The sequence below is a fragment of the Mobula birostris genome, chromosome 23 (genome assembly GCF_030028105.1).
Source record: "Mobula birostris isolate sMobBir1 chromosome 23, sMobBir1.hap1, whole genome shotgun sequence".
Classification (NCBI taxonomy): Eukaryota; Metazoa; Chordata; class Chondrichthyes; order Myliobatiformes; family Myliobatidae; genus Mobula; species Mobula birostris.
In genome coordinates, this window is record NC_092392.1 from 7,015,819 (window position 1) to 7,031,518 (window position 15,700).

Consider the following 15,700-nt stretch of genomic DNA (forward strand, 5'->3'; position numbering starts at 1 on the left):
AAGGCTCTACAATGAATAGTCAAAATTGGCCAATGCATCACCAGCACCAGACCACCCACCATCAAGGATATACACAGAAAGGTGCCAGAAAAGGGGCAGTAACATCGTGAAGGATCCCACCCACCCTGCTCATGAACTGTTTGTCCCACTCCCATCAGGGAGGACCCTATGTTGTATTAATGCGAGGACCACAAGACTCAAAACCAATTACTGTCCCCAAGAAGTAAGGATGATGAACACCTCCACCCACTAACCCACCCCTCCACACCCCCAACCATCATTACTTTGTCAGTTCATAGTCATAGTCATACTTTATTGATCCCGGGGGAAATTGGTTTTCATTACAGTTGCACCATAAATAATAAATAGTAATAAAACCATAAATAGTAGTATGTAAATTATGCCAGTAAATTATGAAATAAGTCCAGGACCAGCCTATTGGCTCAGGGTGTCTGACCCTCCAAGGAGGAGTTGTAAAGTTTGATGGCCACAGGCAGGAATGACTTCCTATGACGCTCTGTGTTGCATCTCGGTGGAATGAGTCTCTGGCTGAATGTACTCCTGTGCCCACCCAGTACATTATGTAGTGGATGGGAGACATTGTCCAAGATAGCATGCAACTTAGACAGCATCCTCTTTTCAGACACCACCGTGAGAGAGTCCAGTTCCATCCCCACAACATCACTGGCCTTATGAATGAGTTTGTTGATTCTGTTGGTGTCTGCCACCCTCAGCCTGCTGCCCCAGCACACAACAGCAAACATGATAGCACTGGCCACCACAGACTCGTAGAACATCCTCAGCATCGTCCAGCAGATGTTAAAGGACCTCAGTCTCCTCAGGAAATAGAGACGGCTCTGACCCTTCTTGTAGACAGCCTCAGTGTTCTTTGACCAGTACAGTTTATTGTCAATTCATATCCCCAGGTATTTGTAATCCTCCACCATGTCCACACTGACCCCCTGGATGGAAACAGGGGTCACCAGTACCTTAGCTCTCCTCAGGCCTACCACCAGCTCCTTAGTCTTTTTCATATTAAGCTGCAGATAATTCTGCTCACACCATGTGACAAAGTTCCTGTCCTTATGTACAGAGACTCCTGTGCCTAATGTCATTTTACAGACATACAATTAATACCCCCCACCCGCTCTCCTTCACCATTTCCCATTCCCTTTTCCCTCTCTCACCCTATCTCCTTGTCCACCCATCACCTCTCTCTGGTGTTCCTACCCCCTTTCTTTCTTCCATGGCCTTCTGTCTCTTTCACCAATCAATCAAGTTCCCAGCTCTTTACTTCATCCCTCCCTCTTCAGGTTTCACCTAACACCTTGTGTTTTTCTCTCTCCCCTCCCCACACCTTTTAAATCTACTCCTCAGCTTTTTCTCCGGTCCTGCCGAAGAGTTTCGGCCTGAAATGTCAACTGGACTCTTTTCCATAGATGCTGCTTGGCCTGCTGAGTTCCTCCAGCATTTTGTGTGTGTTGTTTGAATCTATAGATACATAAACTATCTTATATATTTATTATTGTTATTATTGTATTAGAAACATAAAAAACCTACAGCACAATACAGGCCCTTCAGCCCACAAAGCTGTGCCGAACATGTCCTTACCTGAGAAATTACTAGGGTTACCCATAGCCCTCTATTTTACTGAGCTCCATATACCTGTCCAGGAGTCTCTTAAAAGACCCTAATGTATCCGCCTCCACCACCATTGCTGGCTGCCCATTCCATGCACTCACCACTCTCTGCGTAAAAAACTTACCCCTGACATCTCCTCTGTACCTACTCCCAAGCACCTTAAACCTGTGCCCTCTTGTGGCAGCCATTTCAGCCCTGGGAAAAAGCCTCTGACTATCCACACGATCAATGCCTCTCATCATCTTATATACCTCTATCAGGTCACCTCTCATCCTCCGTCGCTCCAAGGAGAAAAGGCTGAGTTCACTCAACCTGTTTTCATAAGGCATGCTCCCCAATCCAGGCAACATCATTGTAAATCTCCTCTGCACCCTTTCTATGGCTTCCATATCCTTCCTGTAGTGAGGCAACCAGAACTGAGCATTCTCTACCTTTTGTGTTTTTTCTGTGCTGCATCAGATCAGGAGTATTTATTTTGTTCTCCTTTACATTTATGTACAGAGAATGACACTAAATAATCAATTGGTGTTGCATCCTAAACTCTCTTCTTTTCTGGACTTCTTGCCTCTCTTCTAATCGTGCCCCCTCCCAGCTCACGTTGTTAAATTATCTCTCTTTATTTACCCTTTGATCACCTCATTTTGCACTGTTGTGCCAGATTTACTTTGACAATTCTTATTTAAAACTCCTTGTTACGTTTAGCCACTTTTAAAGTGCTATTAAAAGTGTTGTTTCTGTCTGTAGGTCTAAGTTCCCTTCATTATTTTCTAAAGCTATTTATTACTTAAGAAGTTTATCAAAAATGTACTAAATTGACTATCTTTGTAATGACAACAATCTTCAATATAAGTTTTATTTGTTTTAAGGACAGTTTGTCATCATCTGTGCCGAATACCTGGCTGGAATTGTCAAGGACATCTTCAATGCTCCCTACTGCAGTCGGAGGTTCCCACCTGCTTCAAAAGGGCATCAATCATACCGAGAAGAGCAGGATGAGCTGCCTCGATGACTGTTGACCTGAAGCACTCACATTTACTGGGACGAAGTGCTATGAGAGGTTGGTCACGCCTAGAATGAACTCCTGATGAGGAAGGAGCTGGCCCTGCTGCGGTTTGCCTACTGCCACAAAGATCTACAGTGGGTGCAATCTCACTGGCTTTCCACTGGCCTTAAGACCACCTGGACAACACCAATATCTACATCAGGCAGCCGGAAATTACAGATCAGCATTCAATACTGCTAACCCCTCAGTACTAATCGACAAGCTTCAAAACCTGCGCCTTTGTCCTTCCTTCTGCAACTCGGACCTTTGACTTGATCATCAGGAGACCGCAGTCAGTACGGATTAGATATAGCATCTCCTCCTCACTGACAATCAACACAGGCGATCTCAAGGATGCGTGCTTAGCCCACTGCTCAACTCTCTCTACACTCATGACTACGTGGCTAGACACCGCTCAAATGGCATCTATAGATTTGCCAGTGACAGAACTGTTGTTGACAGAGTCTCGGATGGTGATGACGAGGGATACAGGAGGGAGATAGATCAGTTGGTTGAATGGTGTTGCAACAACAACCTTCTGCTCAACGTTAGTAAGACCAAGGAACTGATTGTGGACTTCACGGAGCGGAAATTGAGAGAACGTGCAGATGCCTTCATCGAGGGGTCGGAAGTGGAAGGGGTGATCACTTTCAAGTTCCTGGATGTCAGCATTTCTGAAGATTTATCCTGAGCCGAACATACTAATGTGATTACAGAGAAGACACACCAGTGGTTCTATTTCATTGGGAGGAGATTTGTTATGTCACCAAAGACTCCAAAAAATGTCTTCAGATGTATGATGGAGTGCATTCGGACTGGTTTCATCACTGTTCAGTATGGAGGAGCCACTGCACAGGATTGGAAAAAGCTGCAGAGGGTTGTAAAAGCAGCAGCTCCATTATTGGCACAAGCCTCCCAGGCATCGAGAACACCATCAAAAGGCGATGCCACAAGAAGGCAGCATCTATTATGTCCTTTTCTCAATACTACCATCAATGAGGAGGTATGGGAGCCTAAAGATGTACACTGAACATTTAGGAACAGCTTTTGCCCTTCTGTCATCAGATTTCTGAATGGTCCATGAACCGACAGACATTACCAATGAAATTTTGCTCTCTTTTTGCACTGATTATTTACTTACTAAGACATATTTATTTTAGTATGTTTAAGTATTGCATTGTACTGCTGCACAAAACAAATTTCATGATGTCAGTAATAATAAACCTGATTCTCATTATGAATCGTTTTATAACAATTAAATGGCATATGAAGTACATAAATACCTGTTACTTTAAAAGGCATATCCAGCTTGTATAAAATCTATTATTTTGAATACAATTTGCAGCATGAAGCACAGAACATTAAAACTAACTGTTGATCCATCATGTGCACTCTTCTGAAATCAAAGTATGGAACAAAATCCTAAATTCATGTAGGCGAAAACATAATGAGGTATTGCTGTTGAATCATGAAGAGGCAGCTCAACAAAATCTCAGAAAGCGTTGGCATGTACTGAATTTTGAAAGAACAAGTACATTGCATTTCAATTACACAGACCTGCATTTAAAATAACATCACTCATTTTAACGTATTTCATTTGCATAACACAGGATCCCAATAAACCTAATCTGTTCACCATCATCTGCAAATTTCAATGGTATCGATTATAAGGAATGTCAGTGCTCCAAAATCGTTCCTGTGTCTATTCCTGTAAAATTCCAATGACTCAGTCCACCCACTTTTCTTTCAACCTCACTGAATACAAACCCTGCAAATTATAACCTGCTTTAAAATTACAATTCTTTCTGCCTAAAATATTTTTTGTGTTGTGTACAATTCTTTCAACTGGGTCCCTGCATTGATTGTACACAAAAGCATGCAAATGTTGTCAATGGTTAATGAAAGTTTGATCATTGTTCAATGATCTTATAATTAATATCTGGATAAAAACCCTATGCAACACCACAAGAAAAAGACAGCAAATCTGGCAAACAAAATCAACCTTCATTTTCAAAGTATTCAATTAGCTGACTTGGATTGTTTATACATATTTTGACTAACTGACTATCACTTAGCCCACAAAAGATAACTGTAATAATTAAAGTGATAAGGAATTACTGCTTCACATAACACCTTCATTACTCCAAGGCCACCATTTTGTGCAAGTATTAAGATACAAAGGTGACACTAATTATATAATAACGTAAGGTCACTGACTGACATATTACTTGTTTCTCCCTTCACAGATCCTCCCAGATCTGCTGAATATTTCTGGACTGTTCTATTTCAAGAAACAGTCTAATTTATAGTCCCATAGAAATTATAGTGTTATGACATGGCAGAATGCATTGAATACTGTTGAAATCAATCACTCAATGTTCATGCACAATAAGACCTAAATCTGAACATGAAGAAGAAGAAAGACCTTCACTCTGAGTGGAGTCATCGGGATGCCATCATGATGGTGTCTTTTTAGCAGGCTTTCTTAGTTTTACAAGGCTGAGTTGCTAGCTCGACGCTCAACCCAGCATGGATGGAAAGCGTGCAAGGGAGCCAGCTGGATTCAAACTCGGGAGCCTTCGCTCCAAAGTCCAGCACTAACGCCACTACACCACCAGCCGGCAAAATGTGAACATAGTGCCTCTCAGTACACTCAATATAAATGATATAGTGGATCCTCAGCAAAGGCAGATGTTTTTAAACTCACTGTCAGCTTCAATGTATCATTAATTTTAATCAACTTCAGGAAAAGGATATTTGAAGATCACCTTTGGACCTAGAACATTACTTATGGTCAGCTGGGCAGGAATGATCTCTGCCTTCCTACATGCTACTGAGATGTGAATTGAACAGTGGCCAATCAGAGTTTGGAATTCATTAGCAAGGTCGAATAAAAATAATGCAGGGGCAAGTGCAGTGGCCATTGCTTTGGTTCTGGCTCTACAGGCTTGGGCCATAACAGGTGTAGGCAATGTAAGTATTCGGTAAGTGCATAGTTAGGGCATGAGAATGTCTCCAGGGGCTGTGTTTCATTTTTTGCGTGAGATGTGGGAATTCTGGGAGACCTTCAGTCTCCAACATAACCACATTTGCACCAGGTGCACCAAGCTGCGGCTTCTCAGAGAATGTGTTAAAAAACTGGAGCTGCAATTCAATGGTCTTTGGCTCATAAGGGAAACTGAGGAGATGATAGATAGGAAGCTACAGGGAGGTAGTCACCCTTACGTTGCAGGAAGTAGGTGAATGGTGACTGTCATGAGAGGGAAGCGGAAATAGTTAGCCAGTACAGAGTACCCCGTGGCATTTTCCCTCAATAACTGTCTTGTTTACTGTTGGGGGACCTACCAGGAGGAGATGCAGTGACCAGGTTTCTGCTACTGAGTCTGGTGCTGTGGCTCAGAGGGAGGGGGGCAGAGGAGAAATGCAGTGGTGATAGGAGATTCCATAGTTGAGGAATAGACAGGAGAGTCTGTGGATATAATAGAGAGACCAAGATTGGATGCGGCCTCCTAGGTGCCAGAGTCAGGGATGTCTTGGATCAGGTCCATGACATTTTAAACGGGGAAGGTGAGCGGTGAAACATCTTGGCACTTATTGGTACCTATGACATAGGAAGGAAAAGAGAGGAGGTCCTAAAGAGAAAATCTAGAGAGCTAGGTAGAAAGCTAAAACGCAGGACTTTTAGGGTAAACAATCTCTGGATTGCTTCCCTGTGCCACGTGCCAGTGAGGGCAAACATAGGATGATATGGCAGATGATTGTGTGTTTGAGGAACTGGGGTGGGGTGCAGAGTTTCAGATTAATAGATTATTGGGATCTTTTCTGCAGAAGGTATGACCTGTACAATAGGGGTGGGCTACACCTGAACCTAAGGGGGACCAATATCTTTATGTGCAGGTTTGCCATAGCTTTTGGGAAGGGTTCAAACTAATTTGGCAGGGGGTGCAAACTGGAGTGATAGGGCTGAAGATGGGATGTTGGTGTACAAGCAGAGGTAGTGTATAGGAAGGATAGGTGGCTGACAGTGCAAAATTGTAATCAGTGGGATGGGTTGCAGTGTAAAAGGGGGTCAAACTGAAAGGGGTGGCAAATATAGGACTAAAGGTGTTATCTTCTCCATGGATTGTCACCTTGTCGCGTTGGACTTAGGCCGACCAGAGAGGACAACTGCCTTTGTTGCCTGGGAAGTCCAAAAATTCAACTTTGGCATTGTTGCTCTGAGTGAGACCCACAGAGCTGGAGAACGGCAACTAAAGGAAGAGCAAGGTCAATTCACCTTTTTCTGGAAAGGACTTGATCCTGAACAACCGAGGATCCATGGAGTAGATTTTGCCATCCGAAACAGCCTACTTCAGAAGCTGACAGAGCAACCACTGGGAATCAACGAACATCTCATGACTCTGTGAACCCAGCTTGTCAAGAACCAACACGCCACCATCAGCAATGCCTATGCTCCAACTTTGCACGCTGAAGATGAAGTAAAGATGAACTTCTGTGCCCAACTTGACCACGTCCTTTCCTCTGTTCCCAATGATGACAAGATCATTCTCTTGGGAGACTTCAATGCCAGAGTCGGGAAAGATCATTGGCTCTGGACTGGAATAATAAGCAGGGAAGGAGTCGGCAAGGTCAACGCCAATGGAACACTCCTCCTCACCAAATGTGCTGAACACAACCTGGTGATTACAAACACCCTATTTCACTAGAAAAACAGGCACAAGGTCTCCTAGCAGCATCCACGCTCCAAACACTGGCACCTCATCGACTACATCATCGTATGATCTCGGGACCAACAAGATGTACTGATAACAAGAGCTGTTACTGGTGCCGACGAGTGCTGGACAGACCATCGACTCATCTCGTCCACCGTGAGAATGAAAATTCAGCCCAAAAGGAAACACCAAAATCAGAACACTATTAAGAAATTTAATGTTGACATCCTTCAAGACATCAACCACGTACAGAAGTTCCAATAAAATTTTCAAGAACAACTGCCTCAACAAATCCCACCATCTGTAGAAGAACACTGGAATCAATTGATGAATGCCATCATCACCTCCTGCAAAGAAACAATTGTGTTCAAGATGAAAAAACATCAGGATTGGTTCGATGATAACGACGAACTACTCCAATAACTCATTGATGAAAAGAGAACAGCTTTCATTACCTTACAAAATGACCAACAATTGGCTACCAAAAGGAAACGCTATCAGGAATGCAAGGCTGCAGTCCAGAACAGCACCCGAAACCTGAAAAACCAATGGGGGAGGAAGAAAGCTCAGGAAATCCAACAACTAGCAGACGCCAACGACACTCGAGGCTTTTTCAACGCAACTAAAGCTATTTTTGGCCCATCCACTCACGGTCAAGCCCCTCTCAAAAGCAAAAATGGTTCAACCATCCTGAAGAGCAGTGCTGACATCAATTCTAGATGGAGGGAGCATTTTGAAGATCTTCTAAATCAAACCGTCTCATTTGACAGGAATGTGATTAACAACATTCCAAAATAGCCCATTGACGACTCCCTAAGCAAAATACCAACACTTGAAGGAGTCAAGGAAGCCATCAAAACCTTGAAAAACAACAAGGCCGCTGGACTCGATGGAATACCAGCCAAGGTCTACAAAATTGGAGGTAACCTGCTTCATTATCAACTGCATCAACTTCACATCAAGATCTAGATAAATGAAGATGTACCAGCAGACCTTAGAGACTCAGAAATCGTTACCATCTACAAACGGAAAGGTGATTGATCCGAATGCGGAAACTATCGTGGAATTTCCTTGTTAGCAACAGCAGGAAAGATCCTCACCCGCATCATGAACAACTGACTCAAGCCTTTAGCTGAGAAGATCCTTCCGGAGACACAAGCCGGTTTTAGACCATCATGTGGAGCAATCGACATGATCTTCACAATGCGACAACTACAAGAAAAATGTCGTGAACAACTTCAACCTTTGTACATGGCGTTCATCGACTTCACCAAAGCCTTTGACTCAGTATCAAGGGAACTCCTAATGGATGTCCTATCCACCTATGGATGCCCTGAAAAGTACATTTGAATCCTGAGACTCCTCCATGATGGCATGCTTGCCACGGTCATGGTCAGCAACAGTAACTGTGAGCCTTTTCAAGTTAGATCAGGAGTAAAACAGGGATGCGTGATTGCCCCAACTTTGTTCACCATCTTCATTGCGACAATCATCCACATTATCAAGGATGACCTACCCCCAGGAATTGAAATTGTCTACAGAACAGATGGCAGACTTGCCTGTCTCGTCCAAAACGAAGACATCCACGAGTTCCCTCATCGAGTTCCAATACGCAGATGACAACAGTGTTGCAGCTCTTTCAGAAAAGCACCTACAACAGATTCCGACCGCTTTCAACCATGCATACACGAAACTTGGACTTGCCATCAATTCCAAGAAGACTCAGATCATCTATCAACTGTCACCAACTGAGACAAATCGGATAGAACCATCAATTCAACTTGGCAAAACAACCCTGGAAAATGTGGACCACTTTCCGTATCTTGGAAGTCACCTCTCCTCCAATGTCGACCTTAATGACGAGATCCAACATTGTCTTAAATGCACTGGGACAGTTTTTGGACGTCTCCGAACAAGAGTCTTTCATGATCGTGACATCTGAACAGACACCAAAATGTTAGTGTACAAAGCAGTGCTAATCCCAATGCTCCGGTATGCATCAGAAACCTGGACAACATACCGATGACATCTGAAGGCACTTGAAAAGTTCCATCAACGCTTTCTTCGAAACATCTTAAATATCAGCTGGGAAGATAGAAGAACCAACATCAGCGTGCTAAATGAAGCAAAAACAACAAGCATTGAAGCCTACGTCATCAAAAACCAACTAAGATGGAGCGGTCATGTTGTTTGGATGAAAGACGGATGTCTGCCGAAACAAATCTTCTACTCCCAGCTTAAAGAAGGCAAACGTAAAAGAGGCGGATAACAGAAGAGATTCAAAGACATCTTAAAAGCCAACATGAAGAAATGTAACATCGACATCAACAATTGGGAAACCAATGCCAAGGACAGGAAACTCTGGCAAGCCATCATCTGAGAAGGAACAGCAACTTTCGAAGCCAACAGATGTGTAGAATTAGAAGAGAGGAGAAGAAAATGGAAAAAGAGGCAGCAACAACCAAAGCCCGATCTGCCATCTGGAACTACCTGTCCTGAATGCGGAAGAACTTTCAAAGCCATAAGCCACTTGAGAGCCCATAAGTAGATCAACAGAATGAAGACCATCACCCTCGACCTCGAGGGATAACCACGACGATGTCGACGAAAGGTGTTATATTTGAATGCATGCAGTATATGAAATAAGATCGGTGATAAACATGAGAAAGTCTGCAGATGCTGGAAATTCAAAGCAACACACACAGAATGCTGGAGGAATCCAGCAGGTCTGTCAGCATCCATGGAAATGAATAAACAGTTAATGTTTCGGACCAAGACCCTTCTTTAGGAGTGAAAAGGGAGAAGGTGCAAGAATAAGAAGTATGGGGAAGGGAAGGAGGATAGATTGAAGGTGATAACTGTAGCCAGGTGGCTTGGAAAGGTAAAGGGCTAGAGAACAAGGAATCTGATAGGATAGGAGAGAGGGAAGGAGGAGGGGACCCAGGGGGTAGTGATACGCAGGTGAGGAGAGGTAAGAGGCTAGAGTGGGGAATAGATAAAGAGGGGAGTGGGAGAGAAACTTTTTTTAATTGGAAGGAGAAATCATGCCATCAGGTTGGAGGCTACCCAAATGGAATGTAAGATGTTGTTCCTCCATCAAGAGGGTGACCTCATCTTGGCACAAGAGGGGCATGGTCCGACATGCCAGAACACGATTAGGAATCAGAATTGGCCAGTGGGAAATTCTGCTTTTGGCAGATGAAGCAGAGGTACTTGACCTAGCGATCCTCCAATTTATGATGGGTTACCGCAATGTAGAGGAGGTCACATTGGGAGCACCGGACACAATAGATGACCCCAGCAGGTTTGCAGGTGAAGTGTTGTCTACCTGGAATGACTGTTTGGGGCCCTGAATGGAGGTAAGGGAAGAGGTGAATCAGTAGGTGTAACACTTTGACCGCTTGCTGGGATATGTGCCAGGAGGGAGATTAGTGGGGAGGGATGAGTAGACAAGGGAAAACTGGAGGAAGTGATCTCTGAGAGAGGGGGAAGGTAAAGATAAGTTTAGTGGTAGGATCCCTTTGTCGATGGTGGACGTTGTGGAGTGATGGATGCAGAGGCTCGTAGGGTGGTAGGTAAGGACAAGAGGAACTTCATCACTGTTAAGGCGGTGGGAAAATGAGGTGAGTGCAGATGTTTGGGAAACGAAGGAGATGCAGGTGTGGGCAACATCAATAGTGGAGGAAGGGAAACACCATTTGTTGAAGGAGGAGGAGATCTCTGGAAAGGATGTCCTGGAAAGGAAAACCCACATTACTGATAACAGCTGTGGTATAAGCAAAAGAACTGAGAAAAGAGAATAGTATTTTTACAGGAGATAGGGTGGGGAGAGGTATAGTCAAGATAACTATGGGAATTGGTAGGCTTATAAATGATGTCGGCTGACAGTTTGCCTCCAGAGATGGAGACAGAGAGATCAAGAAGGGGGAAGGTGGTGTCAGAAATAGACCAAGTGAATTTAAGAGCAGGGTGCAGGTTAGAGAAAAAGTTGGCAAAATTGATGAGCTCAGCATGGGTACATGAAGCAGCACTAACACAGTTATCAATGTAGCAGAGGAAGAGTTGGGGAGCACTACTGCCAAGGGCTTGGAACATGGACTCTATTATGTAGCCAACGAAGAGGCAGGCATAGCTGGGGCCGATGCGAGTGCCCGAGACTACCCCTTGAGTCTGGAGAAACTGGGAGGAGCCGATGGTAGATGAACTTGTAACGCAGTTAACTGAAGCTGACAACAGAAATCTAAACCAACATAAAAGCAAAAGAGAGGGCAAAAGATAGAGCTAAAATTCGTGGGAGGTTATAGGATTGGGAATTTTTAAAAAACCAACAGAAGACAATTAAAAATACTACAAGGAGAGAAAAAATGAAATCTGAAAGTAAACTAGCCAACAGTATCAAAAGTGATGCCAAATATTTTTATCATATACAGTGCCTATAAAAAGTATTCACCCTCTCCCCCCCCGCCCCCCCCAGAGGTTTTCATGTTTTATTGTTTTACAACGTATATCACAATAGATATAATTTGGCTTTTTTGTCACAGATCAACTGTAAAAAACTGGTGTTAAAGTGAAAACAGATCTCTACAAAGTGACCTAACATAATTTCAAATATAAAACACAAAATAATTGCTTGCATAAGTATTCATACCCCTTTAATATGACACACCAAATCATCGTTGGTGCACCCAATTGGTTTTAGAAGTCACATAGAAATCACTGTGTGCAGTCAAGCTGTTTCAGTTGATTGTAGTAAAAATACACATGTATCATAAGACCATAAGACATGGCAGCAGAATTAGGCCATTCAGCCCATTGAGTCTGCTTCGCCATTCCATCGTGGCTGATCTCGGATCCCACTCAACCAAATACACCCGTCTTTTCACCATCTTTTGATGCCCTGACCAATCAAGAAACTATCAACATCTGCTTTAAACTTGACCTCCACCGCAGTCTGGGGGAGAGCATTCCAAAGATTCACTACCCCGGCTAAAAAAATTCCTCCTGACCTGTGTTCTAAAAGGTCACCCCTGAATTTTGAGGCTGTGCCCTCTAGTTCTGGATACCCTCACCATAAGAAATATCCTCTCCACATCCACTTTATTTAATCCTTTAAACATTCGGTTGGTTTCAATGAGATCCTCCCGCATTCTTCTAAATTCCAGTGAGTACTGGCCCAAAGCTGCCAAATGCTCCTCATATATTAACCCTTTCATTTAGAAACATAGAAAAACTACAGCACAGTACAGGCCCTTCGGCACACAAAGTTATTTCCACAATAATTCTCGTGAACCTCCTCTGGACCCTCTCCAATGCCAGCACAAAGATTCCCATTTCCCTTTGATGTTTGAATTTTCTCACTTAGAAAATACTTTATGCCCTTATTCCTTCTACCAAAGTGCATGACCATACATTTCTCTCTAATATATTCTATCTGCCACTTCTATACCCATTCTCTCAATATGCCCAAGTCATTTTGCAGACTCCCTGCTTCCTCAGCACTACCTGCCACTCCACCTACTTTTGCATCATCTGCCAACTCGGCCACAAAGCCATTAATTCCGCATGCAAATTATAATGTAAAATGTAGTGGTCCCAATACTAACCCCTGCAGAGCTCAACTTATCACTGGCAGCTAATCAGAATAGGCCCCCTTTAGTCCGACTCTTTGTCTCTTGCTAGTCAGCCAATCTTCTATTTATGCAAGTACCTTTCCTGTAATACCATGGATTCTTACCTTCTTAAACGGCTTTGCAAAGTATTCACAGCACCTTGTCAAGGGGATTCTGAAAATCAAAATAAACAACATCTACTGAATCTCTTTTGTCCATCCTTCCTGGTATTTCCTCAAAGAATTCCAACAGATTTGTCAGGGAAATTTTTCCTTTAAGGAAACCATGCTGACTTTTAGCTTACTTTATCATGCACCTTTAAGTACTTTGAAACCTCATCCTTAATAATTGACTGCCAGCATGTTCCCAACCACTGAAGTCAGGCTAACTGGTTTATTCTGCCTCCCTCTCTTCTTAAAGAGTGGAGTAACATTGCAACTTTCTAGTCCTCTGGAACCATTTCTCTCTGATTACTCCATAATCTCTACAGCTACCTCTTTCAGAACCCTGGGGTGTAGTCCAGCTGGTCTAGGTGATTTATCTACCTTCAGAACTTCCAGCTCCCCAAGCACTTTCACCTTAGTAATAGCAATTACACTCCCTTCTGACCCCTGGTACTCTCTAATTTCTGGCATATTGTTAGTGTCTTCCACAATGAAGACAGATGCAAAATACAAATGTATTTAGTTTGTCTGCCATTTCTTTGTCCTCCATTACTAACTCTCCAGTGTCGTTTTCCAGCGGTCCAATATCTATTCTCACCCCTCTTTTACTCTTTATATATCTGAAAAAAACTTCCGGTATCCTCTTTGATATTTTTGGCTAGCTTACTTCATACTGTATATCATCTTTTCTCTCATGGTTTTTTAAGTTATCTTCTGTTGGTTTTCATAAGCTTCCCAATTCTCTAACTTCCCATTAATTTTTGTTATATTATATGCCCTCTCTTTTCCTTTTATGCTGTCTTTGACTTCCCTTGCCACCCATGATTACCTCATCCTCCCTTTTGGGTACCTCTTCATCCTTGAGATGTCTCTATCCTATGCCTTCCCAAATACCCCCAGGAACTCCAGCAATTGTCCATCTGGCATCATTCCTGCTAGTGTTCCCTTCCAATCAACTTTGGCCAGCTCCTCTTTCATGCTTCTAAAATTAGCTTTACGGAACCCTGAAGGTACACATTTATTAATCCTGAAACAACTTCTTTCCTTAAGACCATGAGACATAACTCCCTCATCAAATCTGGTTCATTACACAACACCATAGCCAGAATTGCCTATCCCCTTGTGGGCTCAACCACAAGCTGCTCTAAAAAGCCATCTCATAGGCATTCTACAAAATCCCTCTCTCCGGCTCCAACACCAGCCTGATTTTCACAATCTGCTTGCACATTGAAATCCCCGATTGTAACACTGCCTTTACTACATATCTTTATCTCCCATTGTAACTTGTAGCTCATGTACTGTTCAGGTGTAGAACTCTCATCAGCATAATTGAATTGAATTTATAACCCCAGAGCGAGCAGACTTTAGATGACTCTCCTAATGGTTTATACTGTTTGTCTCACGAACATCATAATAGTGTTAACGTAAGCACCCTTGGCTCGAATGTTTACTGTTCTTTTTTTTGGAAATCGTGGAATTAACGCAAGTAAGGAAAAGATCTGGGGAAATTTTGGACCAGAAAGAAATGGACCAGAAGATATTCAACCACTATTATTAATATTTTTTATAAAAGCTATTATCATTATTTGGTTTAATAGGGTGGAATTACAATTGCACATAAACATCTATTTGAGTGCCTAATTACTTTCTATATTATCTCAATATGCACTTGTAAATGTACAAATTAATATAGATTTTCTCACATAAAAAATGGAAAAGGTTATATCTGTAAAAAAAAGTTTGTGTATTACTTGTGAATACCTTATCCAAATAAAAATAAAATTAAAAAAGAACTCTCGTCAGCGTCTTTTTTCACCCTCGCAGTTTCTTAACTCTACCCACAAGGATTTTACATCTTCCAATCCTAAGTCACCTCCTTCCAAGGATTTGATTTCATTTTTTACCAACAGAGCCACCCCACCCCCTCTGCCTACCTGCCTGTCCCTTTTACAGATGGTAAGCTCCCAACTATGATCTTTTCAGCGATGTCTCACTGATGCTCACTACATCATACCTGTGAATCTCTAACTGTGTTCCGTATACTGCATGCATTCAAATATAACTCCTTCAGTCCTGTATTCATCACCCTTTTAATTTCTGTCCCTATTTTACACTTAACCTCATCTCACTGACTGCAATTTTGCCCTATCTTTTGCTATTCCATCTTCACAATCTCACTACACACTGAATTGACTTATATACCAACTGCCCCATCCTTAACCCTCTCACTTCAGTTCCCACCCCTGCCTACTTAGTTTAAACCCTCACAAACAGCTCTAGCAAGTTTGCCCGCAAGGACAGGTAATCAATGCATGGATTGGAACAATTAGAGAGTCGGAAGATAGGAAAATGACTACATGCTGCAAAGTGTAAAGCAAAAAGACCTGCCTGGGAGGTAAAGCTGGGCACGTCCTCCATTCCCAAAGGGAGAAAAAAAGAAAAGGGAGATGGACGCCTGATACAGACAGAAATTGAGTTACCTGAAGTTGTGGAAATAGAGTTTAGAAGCCTGCCAGAGAAGTTGAAGAGCTG